General features: G+C 38.0%; 1 long non-coding RNA gene across 3 annotated transcripts; it reads right to left on the bottom strand.

Moving 5' to 3' along the window:
* Positions 1-5,603: 5,603 nt before the first annotated feature.
* Positions 5,604-11,733, bottom strand: LOC125178035. 3 transcript variants are annotated; one of them, XR_007156764.1, is made up of 4 exons: positions 11,480-11,733; positions 8,135-8,402; positions 7,162-7,236; positions 5,604-6,722 (listed from the first exon to the last, which is right to left on the bottom strand). It is a non-coding gene; the product is annotated as an uncharacterized LOC125178035 (long non-coding RNA). The 3 variants fall into 3 exon arrangements; XR_007156763.1 differs by lacking the exon at positions 7,162-7,236; XR_007156762.1 differs by lacking the exons at positions 5,604-6,722; positions 7,162-7,236 and having other exon boundaries at positions 7,960-8,402.
* Between the last annotated feature and the right edge of the window lie 14,362 nt (positions 11,734-26,095).

The raw sequence follows: 26,095 nt of genomic DNA, 5'->3' as shown, positions 1-26,095 counted from the left end.
TCCCCGAATTAACAATTCAATTTACGGAATTATTGGAATTTTTGGAATTTTTGTATTGTATTGGAATTTTTGACTGCAAATATTTAAATTATAAAACCAAATGAGCTGCAGGGATTTCGCATGCACTACATGAAAAAGATTCCATGTTCTCCAAGCTTCGTTTTCTTGCAGACGCTGACCGCCTTGAATTTCAGCAAAGTCTTGCACTCGAGTAACTGAACTTCAGAACGCAAAATATTTCATAATCAGTATATTTTAACAAAACTTTCAAAGAGGGAAACTTCGATTTAAAACTGGGGTAATTATATCTTGGAGCGGCTGCGATGGCTTGTAACAGGGATGGTATGTGGCACATGGAGTAGCCACTGCGCTGCATGCTCCAGAAAACATTTTAGTGAAGTGAATCTAATTTGTAAAAAATTAAAACCGAATTGAAAATTAGATTGGACAATTAGAGAATATTAAAAATAATTTTTTATATACCAATGCAAGAAATCACTGTCTCTAGAGCGCCTGAATTATGTTCGTTGGCGATCAAATGAAATGTGATTAGAAATTAAAATTAAAATACATTTTACAAACATAAATTATCAAATAAATTTCATATATGAGACCTTTAATTTTCAAATTCCGCTTCAACTAAGGATTATTATAGCAAGTGCATTGCACCTGCTATAATATTGTGCGCAATTCTGCTTGTCATCACAGCTCTCGGTGAGTAATTTCACACTGCAAGGCACGCCAGCTCTCATTCAACGCGTCTGCAGAATATGTATTCCGTCGTCAATTCTGAGTGGAATCTCGATAGCATTTCCGCTGGCAGCAGGGAATTCTTGCTAATGACCGAGGAAGTGGCAGAACTTGGGTCATTAAATCCTAATCTTGCAGAGCGATTAGCGTAATATTTTGTTTGAGATTTGAGCGAAGTCGCATGCATGTCTGACACATTATTAACTCACAACATTTGGAATGAGATATTGAAGTAAATGAAGATTACTTACCTTCTCTCAAATATTTTCGAGTAACTAGAAACGTACCGTATGCGTTTTTAATTACGTTCTTGCAATATTTAAGTGTTATTATCCGATTACATGATAGTCAATGTTATAATCAGTTGATTTCAATGACATTCAATCGATAGATAAAAAACGCTATGATTTCAACTTAGGCTTAATTTCAAAATAAAAAAAAGTTATCTAGACTCTGCCGTTAGGATGGGAAATAATTCCGTCATCTTTTTGTTCTAAACAGAATTTTCGCGGCGCAGCGCCGAGTCAAAAATCAACGATATCACTTCTCCATTTTCGTTTACGACAGAAATGTGCGCAGCCCGTCAAGAATTCTATCCTGAATCATGGATTTAAATTTGCAGGATATAATAAAGTTTACGAGCGCATCGATTTTAGAGGAAAAGTATAAATATTTTTGTGAGAATCTGAAGCTCTATACAGAATAGGAATGCTAGGAATCGACGAGACGGGCTGGAAAAGGAAATAAAGGCCAGGCTGTTGACTTGGAATGACCATATTAGAGAAAAAGCTGTGCTCTTTGAACTTTGAAGGCTCCCCCGTTCAGATGCCGTTACTTTTTCAGGACCAGAAAATTCATTCATCATTAAAGAAAAATTTTTCGTACATCAGAATCAATCTTAAGACCTATTTTTTTACATTTTGCCGTATGAATTAATTTGGAAGTGGCACGGGCTAGTGAATTAATAACACTTTATACCTGATTAAATTAAAGTATTCACATTTTTCGACGCGATGTGATTGGAACTGGACACGTTTGTATTTTTTTTAGATCTCAATATGTTTGATTGTTCATTCAATAGTGTGAAAATATCCCGAAAATTATCAAGTTCAATTTTATCTAGAAACATGAGGAAAAAAGGAGTACATTGCATGGAAGCGATTGCAAAGCTCTCAGTAGGTGAAGAGAAACTTCAATTAAAAATAGACCCTTGGGAACGTACCAACCATGTAAAAAAAACAAGGAAGAAATGTTCATTTTCTTGAAATGAGGTCCATCAAAGTTTCATCACATAGCTATCGTGCCTTAGATTAATTATTGCAGGAGACTCAAAAACTTACCGTACATCTCTTGAGTAACTTTTCTGAAAACAATATAGAACGCTTGACATTCTTCTCATTCTTTCTACATGAGCCGCTCTTTACTCGCATTTTGTGGAGAAATTGTAACAAGAATTCCGTACAAACGAAAAAACATGTCAATGCTGTCTTCAAATGAGTCATAAATTTTAATCCAACATTCGAGTTTTATTATTATAATTGCCAATTGTAGTAATTCATCGTCGAACGAACACGAAACTCGCAAAATGTAGATAAAAAATAAATTCTTACATTACAATCATGACAATCGCTGAAATACAAAAAAAACATCTGATTAATATATTATTGAATATCATAGATTATTGCTGATTGTAAACATCGCATTATCTAGACTAACACGACAAGTACAAAAATAATCATTGTTTAAATAACAAGAAAAATTATCATGAAGAGTATCTTATCTTAGGGTATTAAAATAAAAAAAATTGAAGGTTCATATTCAAGACTGATAAGATGGACCGTATTGTTATCAGGCTCAATTTGTAGGCATGAATGAATTAAATGAAAGCCAAGCAGAGATTTAAGTTTACTTGAAAGTTCCTAAAGAAATAAAAAATGAATAATCATAAAAAATAAATAATCATTTGGTAAATTTCATTTTATTTGAAGGACATTTCCACAGGAAGTTATCTTTATCTCTGCTCGCGCAGGAACCTCGACAAAACTGCGAGAGTTTCTCAGGAATCATCGCGGCCGCCAGGTCATCCTGGAGCGCAAAATATTTTGATTGGCTCAGGCTTTTCGTTTCAATTCCCGACAGCGCTTGCCACAAAAATGGGTCTTAGTTAAGCATCCTTTTGTACAATGAACAAAATCAAGATAACCAGACGTATAATTTTGAATTATAACCCCATGATGAAGTGAAATTGCATCAAAGAACTCTAATACCCTTCAGAGTTTTGCACTGCTAGAGCTCAGAGCGGAGCGCCTTTTAAAAAGTCTGGCGACTCATTTCCGAGCAGATTGCTTTGCCCGGAAAGCACAAGTATTTTTAAAGGGGATTTTGCTCACGGGGGTTTATATTCCTTTGATTTTCTTTGATGTTTAGGATTAGAGAGACTAACCTGAGCTTCTTTGAACGCTTTCATTGTCAGGAACGTCAACAATGCAGAGGATCAATTCCCGGGTGCTCCTAAACGCGGACGCGCGTTTTAGATCCTGTACGTAAAACGCGGCCGGGGCGACCGAGCTTGACCCAAGCGGCACCATAGTGTGGTATGCGGTCTTTGATGCGCCACAGGCGTCCCATGGAAATATATTTTTTATTACTCTATGCTTTATTTTTCAATATTTTTGGGAAGGTACACAAACAAAATGCAATTATTTGCTTTGGTGGTTTGGAGCTGCAAAGTTTATATTAATTTATTATGTTAATTCTAGTTAACTCAATCCTAGAGGGAAAATTTAACGGTAAAATGAATGTAATTCAGAAATGAAGCCTTGCACATCGCTCGCCCAAAGTAAGGTAGAGAATATAAGTTCAGCGCGCAGTTCCATAGCAAATTGCAATGCATACCAAAGTGGTGGTGTTTGCAATTTGATCTGTCACGAGAAAAATACGGTGGCAAGAGAGCGGTTTTATTTGCTACTAAATGAATTCTGTGGCAGGCGCGACGTTCGGTCTTGTGTGTTGTCGCTACACAAGTAAGCGCTGTAAATAAGCCATGAACTGCCCGACACCTAAAATACTAAATGAAACTAAAGCACTAAGCAACTAAAAAGCAAGAGAATGTTTTATGACTCAGGAATTGTAGGGTGTGGAATTCTCAACGAATTCACGCCTTTGAAAAAAATTTATAAAGTCACAGAGGGAGAATAGCACACTAGACTGAAATACAATATTGTAGTGATAAAAAGCTTGAGCTGCCTAGGAGAAATCAGGTTCAACATAAGAGTAAGAATAAGAAAATAATTGAAGGCAATTAATAATTGCAAATATATGCAAAATTTCATGGAACATTAAAAATAGACTAGATACTGTATTATAGAATAAAGACGAACTATTTTTCATAGTAACGCCTACTGGACACTCCGCGGTCTTTTAATCTACACTTTTATTTTGAACTCAGGCTATGCATGGTAATTAAGGCCGGTGTCAATCGAGCGATCGAGAGCAGTTTGGTGTACGAGAAAACTATTTGTCAGCGGATGTAGTAGCTGTCGCCAATGCTAATCTTACCTGCCAAATTCCGTTCAATATTAATAGATTGTTTATACAAACTCCAAGCTAACGCCATCTATAGCACAAAAAATTCTACGTTTTCTCCATCATAAAAACCCTAGCCTCGCGTTATCTGTAGCGCAACAAACACTAGCCTCGCGTTATCTGCACCACAAAAAACTCCAGCGTTGCGTTATATGCACCATAGCAAACGCCAGCCATGCGTTCTCAGCACAACAAACTACATCGGTTTGTTCTCTGCACCACAAGGAACTCCAGCCATGCATCATCTGCACTACAAAAAACACTAGCCGTGCGCTATCTGCAGCACAACAAACTCCAGCTGTGCGATATCTGCACTAAACCAAACTCCATGCAGCCGTGCGTTATCTGCACTTAACCAAACTCCAGCCGTGCGTTATTTGTACAACAAACTCCAGCCGTGCGTTATCTGTACAAAAAACTCAAGCCGTGCGTTATCTGTACAACAAACTCCAGCCGTGCGTTATCTGCATCACAACAAACTCCAGCCGTATGTTATCTGCACCACAACAAACTCCAGCCGTGCGTTATCTGCACCACAACAAACTCCAGCCGTGCGTTATCTGCACCACAACAAGCACCAGCCGAGCGTTATCTGCACCACAACAAAATCCAGCCGTGCGTTATCTGTACACCAAAGTCTCCACAAATGGAACTTCGACTCTCAAAGACTGCGATGTTCATGATGAACTAGACATCCTGTGGGAGCATCCGATCGCTCTGACAACCCCAATAGCTTCTACCAATCTTAATTTGTTTAGGTTTTGGCCAGCAGATTCTCCATTCACAATATCAGAAGCAATTAAATGAGCTTGTTGGAGTTCTCGGTTGCAATTACACGGTCTCGCAGTTCGTTAGTAGCTTGATCTCGTAGGCTGAACGTTGTCTTAACTAGTTTCATCTATTTATCAGTGATATTATTGAGACTTTGCTCGTCCGTCTGAGTTGAAATGCATCTCGCCGCGCTTATGAATGACATGAGGTATAGTCAATGTTCAATTTCTCACTTCAAATTTCCTGTAAAAAAGTTAATTGAATAATTATTGGTGGCGAATTAATGACCTGATTATCGTTTTTCCGCTAAATTAAAATAAATTTATTAATCCCGAGATTAATTTCTTTGGTCGTAATGAGGTATCGGTGAATAAAATAAACGAAGCGAAGTCTATCTTCAATTAGTGGTTCCAAATCTGTATTATACATGAATAATTTTGTCAAATGGCTCTCATTAATACGTTAATTTCGTCAACTTTTTTCAGGCTGCTGAGTGTTGGATCAAGTGCGATCAATTGAATGCAATTGCTGTATATTTTCCCGCTTTGGCTGCGGCACGTCGTATAACATCGAACGGCAATGAATACAATGGAAGGAATTATTTATTATCATTGAGCTAATGCAGTTAAGTGGCGGGGCCAGTTTGGTTGGCCTGATACCGTCATCAAATGGACCCCCATAGAGAGCCCTGCTGAGACACGAGAGCAGACTTGCCCTTATGGCTCTTCTAAAACAATATCTTCTTATTGGCGGCAAGAGGAGGCCGAGCCATCAAGGCTATTATGAGACCGAGTGACGCCGTCATGCCCAGGGCGCCTCGTGAAACTTCCTATAAATGATACATGTGATAGAAGCATAGGAACTGAAATGGAAATATCTGGGAAACTACAAGGAAACACAAATAAAAAACATTTTGCTACAAATTCGCAAATTAGATGTCAACAATTCTCGAAGTTTAATTTTTTTATTTAAAAAAGCTGTACATTTATATTATGCACGACTAGAGGAAGATTGTCTCTCAACCTCAAGAAAATTTGTTCTCCTGTCATTATAGGTATAGGTAGAAATGTATAGAAATTGATTATATTTTTCTGTGGCACACACATTAAAATAAATTTTTATTACTTCGTATATTTTATGACCAGAAGCCGTTTAAAAAATGCCATTAAGCGAGGCTATAAGAGTAAAATTAACCTCATATCTCCATTAAATTATTCCTGACTCTCGAGATACTTGGTAAGTTGACACACGCAGCGTACGGAATATCGAAAAATCCATCATGCATAACAGCGGAGCACGCAATCCTCCCTGGATTTTGCCCGGCAAAGCAAGTAACGAATTCTAACCCAGCAGCGCTACGATCTCCTTGGCGTTAAGCAAACAGGGGAAGCAATCTCATTTTTTTCTCAGTGGCCAAATTAATGGCAATTTGCATGTATATTGCCGAGCAAGGCTAGTGCCATTATTTACTGCAACCGAGCGCCAGAAGTGACAAGGAGGAGAGTTGACCGTCGATTTTTCTCTTCTATTCCCGATGAATGTGAAGGGAAGGTAGAAACGAAGCCAGCTCCCGACGGGTGTTTCGATTTAGTTACGATGACGAGGAGATGACGAAACTGTAAAAAGAGCGCACAAAATATTCATAAAATTTCCTCTGCGTTCAATATGTTAATATCAAAGAAATTCAAATAACTGTCGTCTTAATTGGATCAAAAATTGAACGCTTACTTTTTCTTATACACAGCAGCCCTGCATGTTGAGGTAATTTTTTTATCGTCGTTTGATTTACACACTACATATTGTTTTAACTGTACTATCCCATCATCATTGGAAACAATTTAGATAAATTACGCAGTGCCACATTAAATTATTAATATATGTATATTTATTTTATAATCATTATCGGGAAATAGATAGCATTATCGCCTGATCTAAAGCACGCTTTCCTCTCTGACATCTCGCCCCAGGCTGGAAATATTCTGGCCGTGATAGCCACCTTTGCCCTGGACGACCGTCATAAAATTCGAATAAAACTCCACGAAGCTGCAATCTAACCTAATGATTCTATTCGCGGGCTCGTCGAAGACCGTTAACCTGCACCGCCAGGCCAAGCTGCCAATGAATTGAACACTGCGAACATATGCAAGTACTCTTTAGCGCTTCGGAGCTCAGGAAAGATACGAAAAATGATTACTTATTAGACTGAGAAATATTCGACCAGTTTTGATACACGATAAAATTGCAACAAAATATTCCAAACGATCACGCAGCATATTAGATAAATATTTGTCTCAACAGGCTGACATAAATCAATAAAATATTAAAAATGTTATTGTCAAACACAAGTCAAACTTAGATTATATAGATTATTATTTAGATTATATAGGTAATTATTCCCGCAGCAGGAGAGATATGCTGTACTGTATTGTGTAATTCTCACTTAGAACTAAATTTAAGCGAGGACATCTCAATCGTAGTAGTGACTGCGATAGAAGTCATAAATTTCTTGCGTGCATTTGATGCAATAGTGAATTTGACGATTAATCATGCGTTAATTTGACACTTGTTGCAGGCAGTGAATGTTGGACCAAACTGATAAACATTGTACGTATTATGAGGAGAAAATAACGGCACTTCGCTCTCCCGCTCCTCATTGTAATGAATTCATGGCTAAATTCATGAATACATATCTTGTCACTTAATTTATTTGAGCTGCGAGTCCAAATGCTGGAACCATAAGATCTTAATGCTACGACCCGAGCGACTTTAAGACCATTTTAATACCTCATAAAATTTCAGAAAATCGTAAAAGACTTTCGCAAGCGTTGTTCCCCATCAACATTTTATTCGTTCTAAAATTTCCATCTCATGAAAATTTTCGCTGGAATAAGTAGCGTCTTCATTCGGAGGCCAGGAATTTAAATTAGCTCTCACTTAATTGGCACCACTATTGAGATCCTCGCTGGGATTTCTCGACTAACTAAATTCAGGTCTAAGGTGCGATGAACAATTCGATTGGATGACTCACAGGAGGTCTAACGAGTCGCCATCTCACCGATGCCGACCCACGACCAAGTGTAGATTTGATCACGGTGAGATTTTGTTCGTTTGGGGGCTTTTAAGTTCAGGAGTGGGGAGCACAGGGACGAGTCTAGAGTCTTGGTAACAAGAGGCTCTTATGACAACACAATTTGGCCCCAGCCCGACTCCAGCAGGCTCGGGCGCTTCTGTTGAATTTCCAACCCAAGTCACCGGCTGTCGAAGAATGGAGGCTTGGAAACCCGCCTCCCGAGACGCTGTAGGGAAACAGAGTTTGAAAGACATCGTTTCCATGAAGCTATCAAGGGACGTTACTCGTTAGCTACCTTGAAAAGTATACCGGTTTTGTACGGCAAGATATAGCAGTTATTTTTTTTATTCAAAAGAAATAACTTTCTGTTGAACATCAATAAATACTTCAAGCCACGAGCAATTTTTTGTGAAATTTTGCCATACATGGCGCTCATGGAGCTCATGATTGTACGGTTAGAGTAAAGGTCCGTGGAAAATAACTTAGAATTTAATCGATACAAATCATTTCGCTTCTAGTGGCAGAAGAAAAGTTTTTTGCAGGTGAATTTTTTTTAGCATTCAAGAATGGGCATAATGCAGTCTTCAGATATATAAAATTCAACGTACAATAAGTATTGTCTGGTCATGTTTTCTTAGCAAATAAATCTGACAATCAAAGATGTTGAACAGCAAACTAAATTTTTGAATGATTTTACTAGAGATTTCAGTTTAATCTCGAGCTATCAATTCACCTTTCTTTTTAGATTGAGTTTCGATTTAATTAAATGGCAATTAAGAAACAGTAAATAATTAATGATTTCAAATAATGATTGAAAGTTAATGGCTTATTTTTACCGAATAATTTAAAACAAAAATAATTCCAAATTATTCACTATATATTTTCATAAAAGGATTCCGATTACCGTTCCATCGTCTGTTCGAAAATTCTAGATGACAAGTAAAATCAATTAGCATAACCTGAATATGATTGTGATCGTCAACAGATATGAGATCGTCTCTAATTCGTAAATATACCTTAAAATACTCGAACAAAATGCACTTCAGCGTAGGTCAATATGTCATCATACCGTTTCTATTCCAGAATGGCGTAACATAAATAGAGGAATTATCGAACCGGATACTTTTATACTAGCCCCATCCTCCTCATTGTGCTGGACCTATACAAGCCGAGTGCTGCAACGTACAACGAATGCTGGTACCCAACAACAACTTAAATTTATATTCTATAATCATAGTTTTTTTCGAGTAATATTGTAATCCCTGCGAATTTACAGCCATATCCTAGTTTGGATGACTCATTTAGCTATTATAAACTTGAATTTTAAAGCACCTTTGCTTTTTTGTAAGAATTCACCGTTGTCATGTCTTCCATTTGTCAATTTAGATTTTCATGCTCGTTCAATGAATTTTTGTTCTGCCAAGTGTTTGTGCTCGTAATCTAAAATTTTCGAACAGACGATTGAGCTGGACTTAATGACTTGTTTGCATATACAATTGGTTAATTTTGGTAGCATTTTAAGTGCTTGTAAATTCTTAGTTAATTCGCAATGCAAGCAATCTATTAACTCCAGTGCTTTTATGACCAAATAATGAATGATCGGTCGACCTCGCTCCTCCTTTCATTTTTTATCTAAAATGCGATAGCCAGGGTGCAGCGGAGCGTCCATGGCAACAGCTCCACATTTAGCGCGCCTCGTCATGAGAGGCGAGCAGGCGAGCAGCAGCAGCCGTGCTGGCATCGACCTCGGGATAATTTCCCCGGGATAGATTGGCAGGGAGTCCTTCAAGGAAGCTTCGTATTAGCAATCGCCCGCCTCGGGAATAAGAATCTTTGGAGCTAATTGAGCAAATGGCTTATTGGTGCAGCCCCTATTGCAGGAAAGAGATGCGTGAACATGCCATTCTCCTTCCATCAGTATATAAGACTCGATAAAGTCGGGCAATGTGCGTCATGATAATAATTTACTCGCTTCCGTTAGAAAACCTAGGAATTTAACATATGGGCAGCAATGTAACGAAAGTGAACTCGTGGACTTATGGCTATCCGCAAAAAGAGATTCCATGATTATTTTCCATGAACTTATGGAGTAACAAAAAAGCGTTTGCGCGCCACATGATGAAAGTCAGGTGCCGTGCAATTAACTCCAAACAAATTCAAATGAATGACTTATATTTCAATAAAAAATTCATATCTAATTAATAATTAACTAATCTAATCAGAAAAATTAACTAATCTAACTTATTTGGTGGCGATACCAATGAATTACTTGTCTAATAGCATAATCGTCATCGTAATAATTTATATATTTCCACCTGACGTGAGCAAAAATTAGAAGACCATAGTGAAAACGTCTCAGCAGAGATCTTATTACTGAAATTAATCTACAGGATAATTTTGCTTGCAACTGATGACCTCTTTCGATATGTAGAGGACATGATTGTTTTCCTGTCATAAGCCATAAATTATGCTTCTATAGACTTATTTCAATGTATATAAAGCTATTTAAAGCGAACACAAGAGTTTTAGGCCGTCAATTTTCAATGCGAGCGAAGTCGAATTTCAGAAGAATTTTGAGTTGAAAATCTGCACCAACTAAAGCCAGTCAAGCGGAAAAATTTGAGCGACGTTTCAGGATTAGGATGCATTGACTCGACCTTTTGCTTTCAATATTTCCTCAGCTTTACTTGGGCTTTAGTTCCGCTTGATTACTCCTAAGGCAGACAAGAATGGAAGATAAAGTGGCGTTATTTTTCAGCCTGTATCGCATGATGCATTAGAAGCTTCCATTGCAACAGGAACTAGAGCCGACGGCGACGCGTCATTGGGGCTAATCTGGCAAAGCTCTCCGGCCTTTGTTGCCAAACTGGCCTTAGTTTCCTCCAATGAAACGTTCATACTGCCTCAATTGAAAGAAACTGTCCTTTCGTTTGCATTTGATTAGCTGCAGTTAGCTGAATCGCAAGGCTCCATTTAATGCAGGCGGGATATTTGTGCAATTGCAGATCTCAGACGAATTCTCCCAAGTTTTTATTCTTGATTAGAGGCATTAAGCAAATAATATCTCTGACGGTCAAATGAAGTTCCAGTAGCAAATGTCTCTTTAAATTTTTTAGCTAATGGAAAACTAATATAAAATTCCGATACTAGCTGATTTTGCTAGCTGTATATATTGTTTGTTGGAGTTTAACAAGTTAAATATTTATATTCAATTATAATATATTTATAGATAGTTTTTATTATCTGATCTGAATCATTTGCTAAAAAACTTGACCAAAATCTAACTAAAATCATGAAACTTACCAAGATTGGATAAGTTGTCCAGGACTGCCTGCAGGCAGTCCTGGAATAGAGATCCGATGATCAGCTAACAAACGGTCACAGTAAAACAATTTATTGCACGTAGTAACATCAAGATATTTGATCATTCATGAGGTACATAATTCATGCTCAGCTCGTGGGACTTAATGAACAGGAAATTACCAATCTACAGTTCATAGGGTTACACTTCACAAGACGTGACATTGCCCTGAAGTCCACGAGCAAACAATTAATTCCTATCCGCAATCTCAGATCTCTATTCTAACGCTCTGTAAAACATTCTAACAATAATTATATTTACTTATTATAATGATTAACAACACATTTGCAATTCGGAAAAGCTGAATCTTTGAACGACAAAAAAAACGTTTATTCCAAGACATCGAAAAAAGTAAACGAATCCCAAACCATTAAGTGTCGAGCCATGATCTGGGAGGCTGCGAGCCGAAATGCGGAAATTCGACCGTTCATAAGGATGCGAAATATTGGTCTCTTTTACAGTGAGTATCTGGAGTTCTTGTAGGGCCTATGACATATGCCTCCTCATCAGGCTGTCGTAGGCAGCTTTGGCATAGATATGAGGCTGGCAAACTCCACTGGCAAGGCCTTTAAGAGCATATTTCTTTACCGTTGAACTAGAAGGAGGTATCTGTAGGCCTAGATAATGCGGGAGGGCGCATAGTGCTGCAGATAATACGCCAAAATGGTGCTCGGTCCATTCCTGAAATTCCCTGGAAATATTTCATATACCCTGATAAATTGACGTCCATTCGGGTTCACTTTAACCCAAGGAGGGCAATGTAAAGATTCAACTTTATTACTCAGAAAGCAGCGATTGTTTTGGGTTTTCATGTGAATTATGGACGTCTTGGGAGCTTCTGAACTCCAGAATGGAAAGACATTTATGTGAAGAAGCGCACGAATTTAGGGAATGAAAAGTTTTTGAGTTTTGCTGTAAATCTTTTCCACTCTGAGAGTACCTTTGCATGAGCTCACTGGGTCATTGAGTCACCAACTTCAAAATTCCAAGAGCACTGCAATTATTCACTTCAAGTGCTGCAATTTTTATATTTCGCGAACGGTATATTTTTTATGAATTCGTTTGAGCTGAAGAGAAATCGTAAAGAATGTCGTTAGATTACGATACGAAAAACTCTATATTTTAAACAATTCTTCTAGACGTTTTGTATAAGATTTCTTCTTAGAACAGAGACAGGTATAATTATTACAAAATATTTTTGAGAGGAGTATGTTGTCTTGAAACTTTAAAGAACGAACGGAGAATTGGGTAGGGAGTGAAAATTATACACTTATTAAGTGATGGACGAGTGTAAAAATGTAACCAATTAATTGCCTACGAAATTTCAAATGATTTCGATCTCTTGGCATTTGTTTCAGGTCGACTACCGGGTTGGTTGAATGTTTCCACTACATTTATTAATTTAATTTAATCCTGACAGTAGAATAGATAAATTATCAGAACAAATTGACACGTGCAAACGAGTTGCACTCAAAAAGTATTATTTCTACACAGACACGCAGAGGAAAATGTAACTTATCCAATTCTAAATAACTGCTCACCAACCAAATTTATTTCATTCACATGATTTCAACAAATATTACAGACCTCCTCTTGAGCGCGCGACGAAACTGTTATTATTTAAAGCCTATGAAAACATGGGCAGTTTAGTGAAGGCAGTAAAGCATTGAGAGGCGAGCGGGAGCTCTTCAGAAATTCTATGGATCCTCGCACAACTAAACGCATGGCTGGCAATATTATCTGCAGTCAGCAGGCAGGAATAAAAATGCGTTTGCTGGAGCCGTGCCGAGTAAAAGCTTCTGGTTTATGAACTGCTTGAACAAACACGACTGTGGCTCGGTTCAGTAGTGTGTTGAGAGAAGGCCATGAGACTCACAAATGTGGCTGTCAACGAGCAGTTTTGCCAAAAATATACAAACGTTATTTTTGGGGAATTTCTTCGCTTCTTGCTGTTAACCTAAAACTGAATTTTTCAAAAATAACGTCATTGAAGCGTCAAATATGTTCAGATTCATGGCGCGCTTGTGACTATTAAAGGTTTATGAAGAACATTGTAGAAGTTAAATACGTTTTATCTGCATAAGTCAGTCAATGTCTTGAAGGTAACGGAATTAGAGAACACGGGAGTGAATGTCGTGCATTTCATTTACTTATGCTACTTTCCTAATTCAATTGTCAGGATGACTTTGAAATATATGCTTTGCTCTATTATTAAATAATTACAGTGGTGGATGAAGTAAAAAAATGTCGGTTACATGACTGTTGATTGAGCGGCCATTTCGTTAAAATTTATTCATCTAATACAAATATGAGTTCAGTTTGATGATTATCAAGTTAAAGCATATGAATAAGAAGTTATTTCAGTAATATATACTTAATCATTTCTTTTGAGGCGAATGCCTCAAAATGAATCTGCTTATATCATTCACAGCTTCAATTATGTTCGTGAATGTGTTTATTGTTTGTAAAATTTTGTGAATCGCATAAATATTGAAATAGAAGCTCCCAACGAAGTATTTTAGTCATCTGTTAGCAAAGTGATTTTCCTGTGGACTAAGATAGGTACCAAATATGAAATTTGAAGGGTAATGTTTAAAGATTCGGTTATTACGGTGGCTCTTCTGTGGACGTACGAACATTTTACGTGCGTACACAGTACGTTTCGCGAATTTAAGAGCTTGCATTTTAAGTACGCACGTACACAAGTTGGGAGCTTGTTTTTACGTAGTGTACGAAACATGCGTTGCGTGTACGTGCTTTGTACGTAACATGCGTTGTACGTAACGTGCGTTGTTCGTAACGTGCGTTGTACGTAACGTGCGTTAATTGTACGTAACGTGCGTTGTACGTAACGTGCGTTGTTCGTAACGTGCGTTGTTCGTAACGAGCGTTGTACGTAACGTGCGTTGTACGTAACGGGCGTTGTACGTAACGTGCGTTGTACGTAACATGCGTTGTACGTAACGTGCATTTTATATACGTGCGTTGTACGGGTGAAAACAATCCGGAGCCATACTTTCAAAACTCGCTAAGTGAACTTAAGTACTTACGCTCTACTTTCTTGTCTACGATTGGTAGATTTTTCTTGAAAGGCCGTCAATAATTGGCGGATGAACTTACGATCTCTTAACTTTTTTTTTGAAGTATAGGCCCTGAACCCGACACTATACCGAACACCCAAAGCAGCACACGACCGATTGCTCCGGTCATCTCAGTTGCCTAACATGGAACTTTTTTCAAACAAAAGTCAAACTTTAAGAATGCCGGACAATCACATGTATGAACGAACTGCGCACAATCTAAATAATCAAAACAAAATAAAAGCAATTAATGTTTAAAATGCAAATTAATAGAAACATTATGGGCATCTAGCAGACTGTTCCGTTTTGGCGTTGACTATGCTAAATTTGGCCTGTGACCAATTTAAGAAATCTCAGAATTTTCACAGTTTGCTTGGGCCTTGAACTGGCAATTTACAGCTTCAATTTTAGTACTCTAAACTCTAAACAGTCATCCACTTTAATTTATCGATACCATCAATCATGATCATCGAAGACGCATTGGAGGTGTGTTGTACAATTAGGATGATTGTCAGTAATGATATATTCTGCGCAAAGTGCGAAGCTCCGAATCGCGGACGCTACATATTGAGAACGTCACTTGGTGAGGAAGATAAAGTCCTCAATCAAGCTACGAGTCGATGAGTGGTGATACGCAGGGCTGAAAAGGAGCGTATAGCTGCAGAGATGGTAGCAATGACGGCAGACACAATGTGTCTGGGGTAAGATCTATGAGACGCCATCGCAGGCAAAATGATCCAGGAGCTGAGACCGAAGCCCTCACCGTCAGGTCTGATATCGAACAGCGATTGTGCGTTAATAGCCAGATATCCGATGGATGTGCGTGCTGCGTCTGAGGCCGCGGTCACACGCGTACAGAAGGGAAACTACCTTATTCGTACAAAAAAATATTTACCTCTAAGTAAGTTAATGGATTAAAGCGAAATAAAATTAAGATTGCAGCTTGGGGAAATTAAAAACAGTAAATAACAGCATAATGGAAAGTAAAGTAAAATCTCGACTATTAAAATTCGATGAACATGAAACTTAATGATTGATGCCGGCCAGAGCAACAGAAAAGGTTACATGATGCGCGTAATCGCGGCGACTCAACTCATCCGCAGTAAAATTTATCGATGCCACGTACATGTTACGACGCGATCGAAACACCTTCTTGCTTCAGCGTTCCGGCACCGCAAAAATTTATGAGCGAAATGAGGACTCCGACTACAGTAAGTCGTTGGCGGTTCACCAACACCTAGGTTTCGGCTGAAATGTTTAGGCTGACCTTAATTTTATGTACTAACGTTTAAGCTTTCGGAAACAATTTTATTTTATCGAAATGAATTATCAATGACATGTGTAATTGCGATAATATCTATCATTGATTTGGACAGCTTATGGACAAAACCAATTGTCGTCGTGCATGCACTTTGGAAATTAAAATGGAGCTAAATTTATGCGCCGGCCAATATACAGTATATCAAATGACTGAACACGGTAAAATATATCATGGTAGCTACTACATTGCGTCTAGGTGCTTGCAAGGTTCCACTGTTCAGCTGATTACATGAAGATCTCAGTTCACACTAATTAAACATTTCTAAAATTTTATCCTACAATTCTAAGAGCGACTCTACGTTATTCAAAAGTAATGTACTATCTAAAAAGTGTTTTTAGATCTGGGTAAAATCAACTATATTTTTTTATTAAATGAGGAACCTGACGACAGATTTAGCTATACGAACAATAATATTTGTGCAAAATAATTATCATTAATCTAACCAAGTTGCATAAACGGCTAGAGAAGAAAGGGATTGAAGGAGTTGCATTTCTCATATGCAAATAATGGACACGTGATTCGTGACACTAAAAATTGTCAACGCTTCATGCAGGAAGTTGGCAATGAAATATAAAAAAATTCAGACATCCGATATAAGGAAAAATATATATTATATTTTTGTGTAATATAATTAAAGAAATTGTCTATCAGGATTTCTATCCGAAGTTTGGTTCTAAGCAGGATGATCAATTCAAATATTCAGTAATTAAGAAATTTGTACCTGTACAGGCAACCTACCAGAAGCGAATGGGAATTAGCGATAGGTTTCGGGATGAGCAAAACCTATCGCTATCAATAATTTAAATAGTTAACAATACAATATAAATGCTGGGCCGACGCCTGCTGTGAAATAAACTCGTGAGCATACACGAGTTTAATGCTGAAGCGAGATCATGACACGAAGAATGGGAAAAGTGAGAGTTTTTAGATTTCATGAAGACTCTGAATGAAAGGAGAATGATCTATAGAAAATAAAAAGAAACGATACGCCTACGCGCATCGTTATAATAAAATAATAAAATAAGCGCAGAAAATTTTAGAACGACTAACTATCGATGCTAAAATTGCCACCGATCCTATGCAGATGATTTCCTTTAAGGATTCAGGTCTGGTCGCGGCTCTGTTCTTTATCTCAGAAGCTGTCAGTGGCAGGCATGCTCCTGCTGAGCACAACGACGACGTTGCCGATACATGCAGATCACACTGCCTATTTCCAGCAGCTTACGGCAAACTCGGAGCTGTTATACGTACGACAACACTGCCTAGATCCAGCAGCTTACGGCAAACTCGGAGCTGTTATACGTACGTATACGTGCGACAACACTGCCTAGTTCCAGCAGCTTACGGCAAACTCGGAGCTGTAATACGTGCGACAACACTGCCTAGTTCCAGCAGCTTACGGCAAACTCGTAGCTGTTATACATACGACAACACTGCCTAGTTCCAGCAGCTTACGGCAAACTCGGAGCTGTTAAACATACGACAACACTGCCTAGTTCCAGCAGCTTACGGTACACTCGGAGCTGTTATACATAGGGCATCACTGCCTAGTTCCAGCAGCTTACGGCAAACTCGGAGCTGTTATACATACGACAACACTGCCTAGTTCCAGCAGCTTACGGCAAACTCGGAGCTGTTATACATACAACAACACTGCCTAGTTCCAGCAGCTTACGGCAAACTTGAAGCTGTTACAAATACGACAACACTGCCTAGTTCCAGCATTTTACGGCAAACTCGGATCTGTTATACATACAACAACACTGCCTAGTTCCAGCAGCTTGCGGCAAACTCGGAGCTGTTATACGTACGACAACACTGCCTAGTTCCAGCAGCTTGCGGCAAACTTGGAGCTGTTATACGTACGACAACAGTGCCTAGTTCCAGCAGCTTGCGGCAAACTCGGAGCTGTTAAACATAGGACATCTGCCTAGTTCCAGCAGCGCACGGCTAACTAGGAGCTGTTATTCGTGCGACAACACTGCCTATTTCCAGCAGCTCACGGCAAACTCGGAGCTGTTATATATACGAAAACACTGCCTAGTTCCAGCAGCATATTGCAAACACGGCGCTGTTCCACATTCGACAACACTGTCAACTTTATTTTTCCTAAATGTTTTCTAAAAATCATTCCTGGATGTCTTTTATTGGATTTCATTGCGGAGAATCGCTATTGGAATAATTTCTGCTTTTCAATTTCATTAATAATTTCACGAAATCGCATATGTCGATAATTTCTGAAAATCCCTCTTTTAAAATCCAGCTGGAGGCCGCTCGGTGTTCGCATTGCAGCAGCGCGCGGCCACGACGCCTCTGGGAACGCCGCAGCGCCACGGTTGCGAGTCAAGTTACTCAATTAAGGAACTTTTAAAAGTAGGAAAGAAGTCATTCCGTGAGGCGATATGAGGCTTCAAGTAATATTTCCATCGAACCTCTCTGAATATTTAACAGCTTGCGCCGTGCTGCGGCGTTTCTTAAATATTTAGAACAAAAATTTTATATTAATCTTCTTTTGTGTCGGGTATTGCTTTGATTTATATACAACATCAAAAAATTAAAGCAACTATAGTTTGACCATGTTGAACTTTGTGAAAACTGAAAATTTCGAAAAAATTACTAAAATTTTGTGGAGCATCAAGAAAGCATGTATAATCGGGTTAGCATATGATTATTTAAAAAAAAGAAATAGTTGGATGAAATGAATAACGGCTGATAGTAAATATTCGGAGAAAACTTTCAAATTCCTTCCCGGCTGGGAAGGAATTTCAAAGGCAAGAATTCACTCGATAGAATTTGATTAATGAAACAGTCAATAGAGATGATAAAGCAATTATACACTCTTACGATTAAGCTTTCTTGGATTTACGTTAATAAGCGATGTAAACACTTCTATTTACACTTTCAATGAATAGGTTATTAATTTATTATTGATCTAAATAAACTTAACAACTAAAGACCTGACAGGGAGCACTTGCTAGCAACTCGTTCATCTATTGTGGATCAATCAATCGAGCATTTTTCTATGGATTAATTATTCATAGTAAGTAGGCCCAATTTCATTCGGCAGTAATATCGAGATCATAGACGTTAACTTGTTAACATGCAGTGAGTGGAGTGAAGCACAAAACCAGATTCCTAACTCTATAAAGTTGACGTACATAAACATCACTCCCAAACAATCCTCGTTCTAATGAATAATATCCACGTACTAGGATATCTCCCCACTCAAGCAAAAATCCTCACTTTACTCTAACTTGCATTCAAGTAAAATATCCTACAAAAGAATAAAATTTTTATCACAGTCTGAGATTGAAAGATGATCCGCTCTCGGTGTGAATGAACAATGGAGCTTTGCGTATAGACGTCCATATAATCCTTTTACAGCTCTGAAGACTGACGTATGGAATCAAAAAAGCGGACAATCTTCAGATGGCACTATTGGACGCCATGAGACAATCAGATGGATTTGATGGACGCCATGTGACGAATTCAGGCTGCTCCTTGTTCACATTTTCACTTCGATTTACAACTTGTTCATCCAGTCACAACACTTGGGATTCTTGGGACAATATCCCAGTCGTTCTCTTCAAAAGAAGCAAGATGTTAAACAACTGCATTGCAAACTATGCTCTTTTTACATAGTTGAAAATCACATTTTAACGAGTTACCAGCAATTCTAATGAATCTTGATTCAAATGCGAAATTTCAAATAATTTTGGATATCTTGTATTGGTGCTAGAGCGCTGCGACAATTTGTATGGCACCTTCACCAATAACCTAAGCATTTGGCCATAAATTTTGCGTCAATCAAGGAAGAGGTGAACAGAAGAACGGCATATAGAAATATATTTGAGGGCGGCTTCAGTAAAGGCTGTTAAAACATGCCATTTGAGTTTAAATAACTGCTGTTATTTTAGAAAGTTTCCAAAGGCTATAACTCTTTCAATAGCGAAGACATCACTGAGAAAATTGAGCGCAGCAATATGCTCACTCAATTCTAGATAAGAAAATTTTACGAATTTTTTTTATTCAGCCTTGAAGGGCAGTGGGGACTGCAGGCACGCATGCAAAATGCATGCATCAGATAACAGCAATTCCATTAAGGCTTCTTTGAGTCCTCGGTAAGAGATAAGACAGCGGCGACCATTTGCTCTTAGGAACATCGACATAGCTATAAAGGGAGCCAATATGGTTTTTCGGCAGCTTTGACAGACTTAAAATATTAATTTCAATGCTGAATGTTCGATTTAACATTATCCAAATATATTTTAGCTAGCTTGGTGCTGTAATTTATCCACTGCATGCAGTCTGTAGCTCATTACAATGGTATTGTTTCAGTTGATTTCTCTGCCGTCTGCAGCTCATCAAAAAAGAGTGCGTCAGATCACATTACAGAGCTGCGACAGTCCTGTTCATTTCTGAAGACTTCAAAGGGGGATACGGCAAGCAGTCGGCGACTAAGTACATTTTAATGTTATTAGCCTCATGAATATGCAGAGCTCCGGCACGATGTCAACAGTCGCTCAAGTGCCGTCATCTCGACCGTGTCCTCATAGAAGGCTTCCATCTCCCAGCAGTGCATTCCTCAGCATACAGTACAGCATACCGTGATTTTGAACTGCATACAGCACACCCAGATTCTAAACTGCAGCTCTGTGAATAAGCTCCTTGCTGATGATATTATAATCATGTTCTCTAATGAATTTGTATGCTAAATTTCCGAATGAAGTGATTCATATTATCACGAATCAGTTTACCAGTCTTCGCAATTTTTTGCTCACTGTAGACGACCACTGATTTTTTTCCGCAAAACAATTATAACTTAGGTCCCTAATTATTCCTCCAGTGACAGGAGTTTAATTGCCTCTAAAGTAACAACATTATCTTGAAGTTCATCCTGGCAAGGCTGAAGTCATTTTGTTGACAAAGCAGCGTTTCATTTGAGCTTCTGGTGGTAAACTACGTCAAGGGATTCGGATTATCTGGCCTGGCAACTTTTGACCGGCGAGAATAACTTCGTTGGAACTCACTAAGCGGCCGCTCATTTCTGCGTCCGACGTTGCCGGATTTGATGTGTGAACGGGAAATGTTTTCGGTCCGGCGAAGCTGCAGTCGCAGGCCTGTAGACGTAACCTCCAACTCGTGAGTGTGCACGAAACTGAGCGTGAAGTTGTCGGGGCTAGAAATGGAAAAAAATTATGTCAGGCAAATTGCTACATAGTTAATAATTCATAATCTGGCGAGTCTATCAAAGGTTTTAGAACAAAATTCGTACTTTGCGTAGCTGCGGAATTTTAGTGTAGCTTGCATAGATAAAATTACTACCAAAAATCCCTACCAAAAATATAAGTTACCTAAGAATCACCTGCGAGGCGTTTTTATCTGCAGCTATTGCAGTTACACAAGTAATGCGACCGGAAGGTCCGGGACAATTATTTTATAATATCTTCAAGAGAATTAAATGGTAAATAATTTCGCTAAAACTATTCATATCCCAATTGTTCACATTTGTCGAGGAGGGTGCAGCAGTGAACAGTTTTTCTTACTTTCGCTAACCCGCCTCAGTCGCTTACACCTGTACAGTGTGGTGGAGGGGAGTCTAGTTCCCTAAGTCTCCTTGCTTCCCCATCTTCCTCCCCTCACTCCAGTCTCAGGATATTCCGGCGTTCCCTTTAGCTTCCATCCCCGCCAGTCGCCCAACTTTGTGCAAAGGAAGTCCAGCATTTCCAGGACTAGTCGTGAACATTTGATCAGGGAAGTCCAACAGTCCCCATGAGTTCCCCGTTTCTGTCCTAGTCCGAAAAGCGCACATCTCAGAAGATGTGCCTTCCTCCCCTCATATGCACATTTGTGAAGGGAAGTCCGTCAGTCCTCACCAGTTTCTTGTCATTCCTAGCCTCATTCACGCACATCTAACCAGGAAACTTTCTCCCTCACATCGGTCATCTACACCTGACCACCGGATTTCAGCAGCCCACTCTTGTTTCCCCACTCGTAATTCGCTGCACATCTGGCCACAAAAGTCCAGCAGTCCTCCATAGCTTCCCATCTCATACCCCCCTCCTGGATCCCCCTGAAGGGGGATCCCCCCCCCAGCGTCTCAGGATCAATGTCTCATTAGAGCAAAAGCGACCGTAATTCTAACCTGGCCACGGACGCTCTCACTCGGTCACACGCTTTTCATGTTCTTGCATAAAGGTTTGCTACAGAAAAATGTACTGGAGTAGAAATGTTTTCGCTACATACCCCAAAAGTTTTTTTGGTGCTATAGAGGTCTTGGATTAAACGTTATTTTATTGTTGAGTATAATAAATATGTTTTCATATTTATTTATAAATGTGTTTTCAATGTAAAATTAGTCAGTGTTGAAATTGTAAGAGCATTTTAAAGAGCATTGAAACAGTAAGCAGACAATGCCGGTAGACAAAGATAGCAGCAGGAGAGTGGTCTAGTAAGCAGCGTCTTGTGTCTCGTGAAGCTTGTCCCAGTAGACTCAAAGCTAATCGCTGCCCATTTGTTAAGCCATGAATGTGAACATGCGCTACTGTTCTCATGCTGGAGAAAACTCCTAATGCAATGTGATGTGTCGTGCAATAAAGTATTTTATTTAATGCAGGTTTCATTGAAGACCAGAGAGTATTTCTTATTGACAATTTTCTTATTGTTTTTCTCTATTCGGCGAATTAGGCTCTTGATAGGAACTGAAAAGTCAAATATCAGGTTTCCAAGGGACATTTTATTATAATTTTAATTTTACGACGTTTTTTCCTATCAAGAGCCTAATTCGCCGAATAGAGAAAAACAATAAGAAAATTGTCAATAAGAAATACTCTCTGGTCTTCAATGAAACCTGCATTAAAGAAAATCTTCTGCCAAACTACACCAATAAAGTATTTTACTGCACGCGTGTTTTAATGAACACTGAACCTGCCACTATACCCACGACAATACAAATTCTGGATTCACCAGTTTTTGCACGACAAAAACAGGATTATTGAGGTTGTATCAGTGAGAGAGGTTAATATTTTGTGCAGAATCTCTGAAATAGAGGGAAGCTTCAATTTTCATATTACCAACTTAAGATTGTTTATCAATAGAAGTAACATGAGCTTGAGATGACTATATCGGTGTTGCCAACCCCATGGCTAGCAACGGTTTATTTATATTATATATATGTATTTATTCGTATTTACCATCAATTTTTTCAACTCATTTATTTATTATACTCAATACTACGCTGTTTATAATTTTACTCTTCGCAACTAGGTCAAACGTGACAGAAAACTTACAAGCGGAATAAATTATTTATAAAACAAAATAAATTATTATACGTTATTTAATTTATTTATTCTAATTTATTCTCAAAGCTAAATTATTTTATAACATAGAACTGAAAATCAGTTTCCAACAGATAATAAATTTAAAGAGACGCTACACTGTAAAGTTAAATTGCAACGAAAGTTACGAAGGGAAAGTAGAAGCAAGTGCTCGTGCAGTCTTGGCAGTCTGATTTATTGGAGGTTGGAAGATGAATAACATTTTTTACGACTTTTGAGCTATTGAATTTGTCTATGCTGAGAAGATTTATGAGGTTGCTCTTATCATAATTGGATTAAAAGCTGGAGAATATGCTTGCAAAGTAACGAAATATGTTTATAAAACCAATGTGTGGAACTTTTTAAAAATACCGCCTCATTTTTACAGAAAAAGCAGTTTTCATTATAGATTGTTTACAGCTGCGTTTATAATCACCGTGTAAGGAATTCAAATAGTCTTAGGAATCGAATTATGCATAGAAGGAACTAAGGGTTGAAAATTTGGGATTTTGTTATTAAAAATCCCCAAATAAAAATTTTTTCGTTCGTTGAATTAAAATGTTTTAACTGATTAATATTATGAGCCGAACACATGATACTTCTTTAGAAAAATGTTTAAATTATTCACCGATGAAAGGATTAAAGTTAAAGAAAGTTGAAGGAGAGAAATTCAATTTTAAAAAATTCAAAGAAGAAAAGAGATATGGAGGCAAGAAATTCAATGACTTTCTTACTACTTTCATTCAACTGTCAATTCAATCGCTGGAGAAAAAAGTGTTTCAGAACACATCAGGATGATGTTCTTTACAATACTTCAATTTTCTGCTAGACACTGGAGCATGTTCCCGGAATCTGAGCATTTTTCTCTCGTCAATGACAATAAAATCTGGGATAGCTTACAGATATAATGTATACTATTTAATTCAATAATCATTCATTTTTTACAGTGACTTTCGGACATTCTCTACTCTAAAGGTATGTTACATAGTCAGCTGTTACATTGCAATTTGCTCAGGTAACATTGCAATGAGTTCCCTTTTGAACCGCTAGCTCTGCGCTGCATATTTCTTTTATATGTGCGAACCTGAAGACAATCTTGGTCTCACAGTTCTACATTTTAAATACTATTTGATGAACTGATAAATTTCTAAATACAATTTAAAAATGTATAAATATAAATTTTAAATTTCTATTTACAATTAAAATATTAATTGTAGATCAGAAACCCTAATCGTATTTCATCTCAATAGAAATATCATTCGGCATAGACCTTATTCTGCCGAAAGTTTTCCTGTCTGCTGCTGTCGCACTTGCTTCGGTATCTGCCAATGTTCCTAGAGCGTTTTTACTCAACAATTAAGACAATTATATTTTTACAAGACAGTTGTAACTGGTTCAATTTATTTTTGACCATGCTGCTCCATATCTTTTGTAGTTCTCTCCATTATCTTTATTTCTATTGACTTAGCTGACGAAAAAGTTATACTTATTTACTTATCCTACAACGCACAGGAACAATCACCCCAGCGTTAACAATAATAGTGCGATGCATACTTTATCTAAGACCATATCTTTATTTCATCCGAGGTGAAGAATTCATACTCAAGACAAGTCCTTTGAAGTGACTGGACCAATGAGCGACTGAAAACTGCTTCACAAAAGCCAATTCTTGCCTTCCGAGACAAATGTTTACGAATGGAAAAGTCTGCAATGGAAAAAGTTGTTTCATTAGCAACTTTGTCACTTAGTTTGACTTTAACGATTTACTAATTAGGGAAACGCTCTTCACCGCTGCCCTGGCTTGCTCCGAACTTATAGTGCATAGCATTCGGAGATGCAAGCCAAAAACGGTCTACGGCCACAAAGTCTACGGTGTTTACACCCAGCATTTAAGTATATTTTTCTTCTCAGAACAGGAGATTATTATCTTTGAAATTTCCAATTTCTGGTGTGAAAAAATTTTCTGATTATCAATAGGATAACTCATCTAGAAAAAAGAATATACATTGTAAATGAAAGGAATAATTCTATAAACTATTCTGAACGAATTTAAGTAGGCTCAATCGAAGGTCTTGATAGTGATACGAACAATGCTAATGAAGAATCATTTAAATGGAATTTTAAATTCCTTTTGAAGCCTCATCGGTCTAATTAGAATAGTTACAGTTCAATATTTCAAGGCAGTTGAGGAAGTTTATCCCTATAACCTTGAGCTCCAACAATATCCCACAACAACATAATATTAAAATTGCACAGGATTAAGCAATGGCCCAGATGATGCTATTTCACAGGCGAGCACTCCTCTTAATCCTGAAGTGCATCGGGAGCATCAGCTGCAGCACAAACGAGTCATTAAATTCAAATCCTTCGTGGAAGCCAGCCATCAAATCCACCATTAGGTTCTCCGTTAAACCAAACGAGAATATTAATAGGCACATTAGGTGGCCGCTGCAGCCGTGCTCTGTTGCTGCACTTCAAAACATTGCCTTCAGAGTTAAGAACGTCTTACAAATTGAATCATAAAACTCATATTGGAAATTTCCTTACTTAGATAGGGCGAATAGATAATTTCTGAAATGAAAACGACGGATAAAGTTGGTATACTGATTTAAATTAAGAATCTTTGTTCATGTTTCCACAATAACAAATAAGTATTACACAATAGTATTCTTAAAGAAACTAAATTATTGAAAGAAATCTCCTAAATAAATATAAGGTTTTACTAAATCTATATGCTGCGAGTTCCTCTGAAATTACCATGACTTAGATATTGATTCCGAATTCATGCTAAATTTTAATTTTTCTCGTTCGTTATCGCAGACCGCTGGTTGAGACAACCGA

Source organism: Hyalella azteca, unplaced genomic scaffold (assembly GCF_000764305.2).
Source record: "Hyalella azteca isolate HAZT.00-mixed unplaced genomic scaffold, Hazt_2.0.2 contig6587, whole genome shotgun sequence".
Taxonomy (NCBI): Eukaryota; Metazoa; Arthropoda; class Malacostraca; order Amphipoda; family Hyalellidae; genus Hyalella; species Hyalella azteca.
This window is presented reverse-complemented; position numbering and strand designations above follow the sequence as displayed.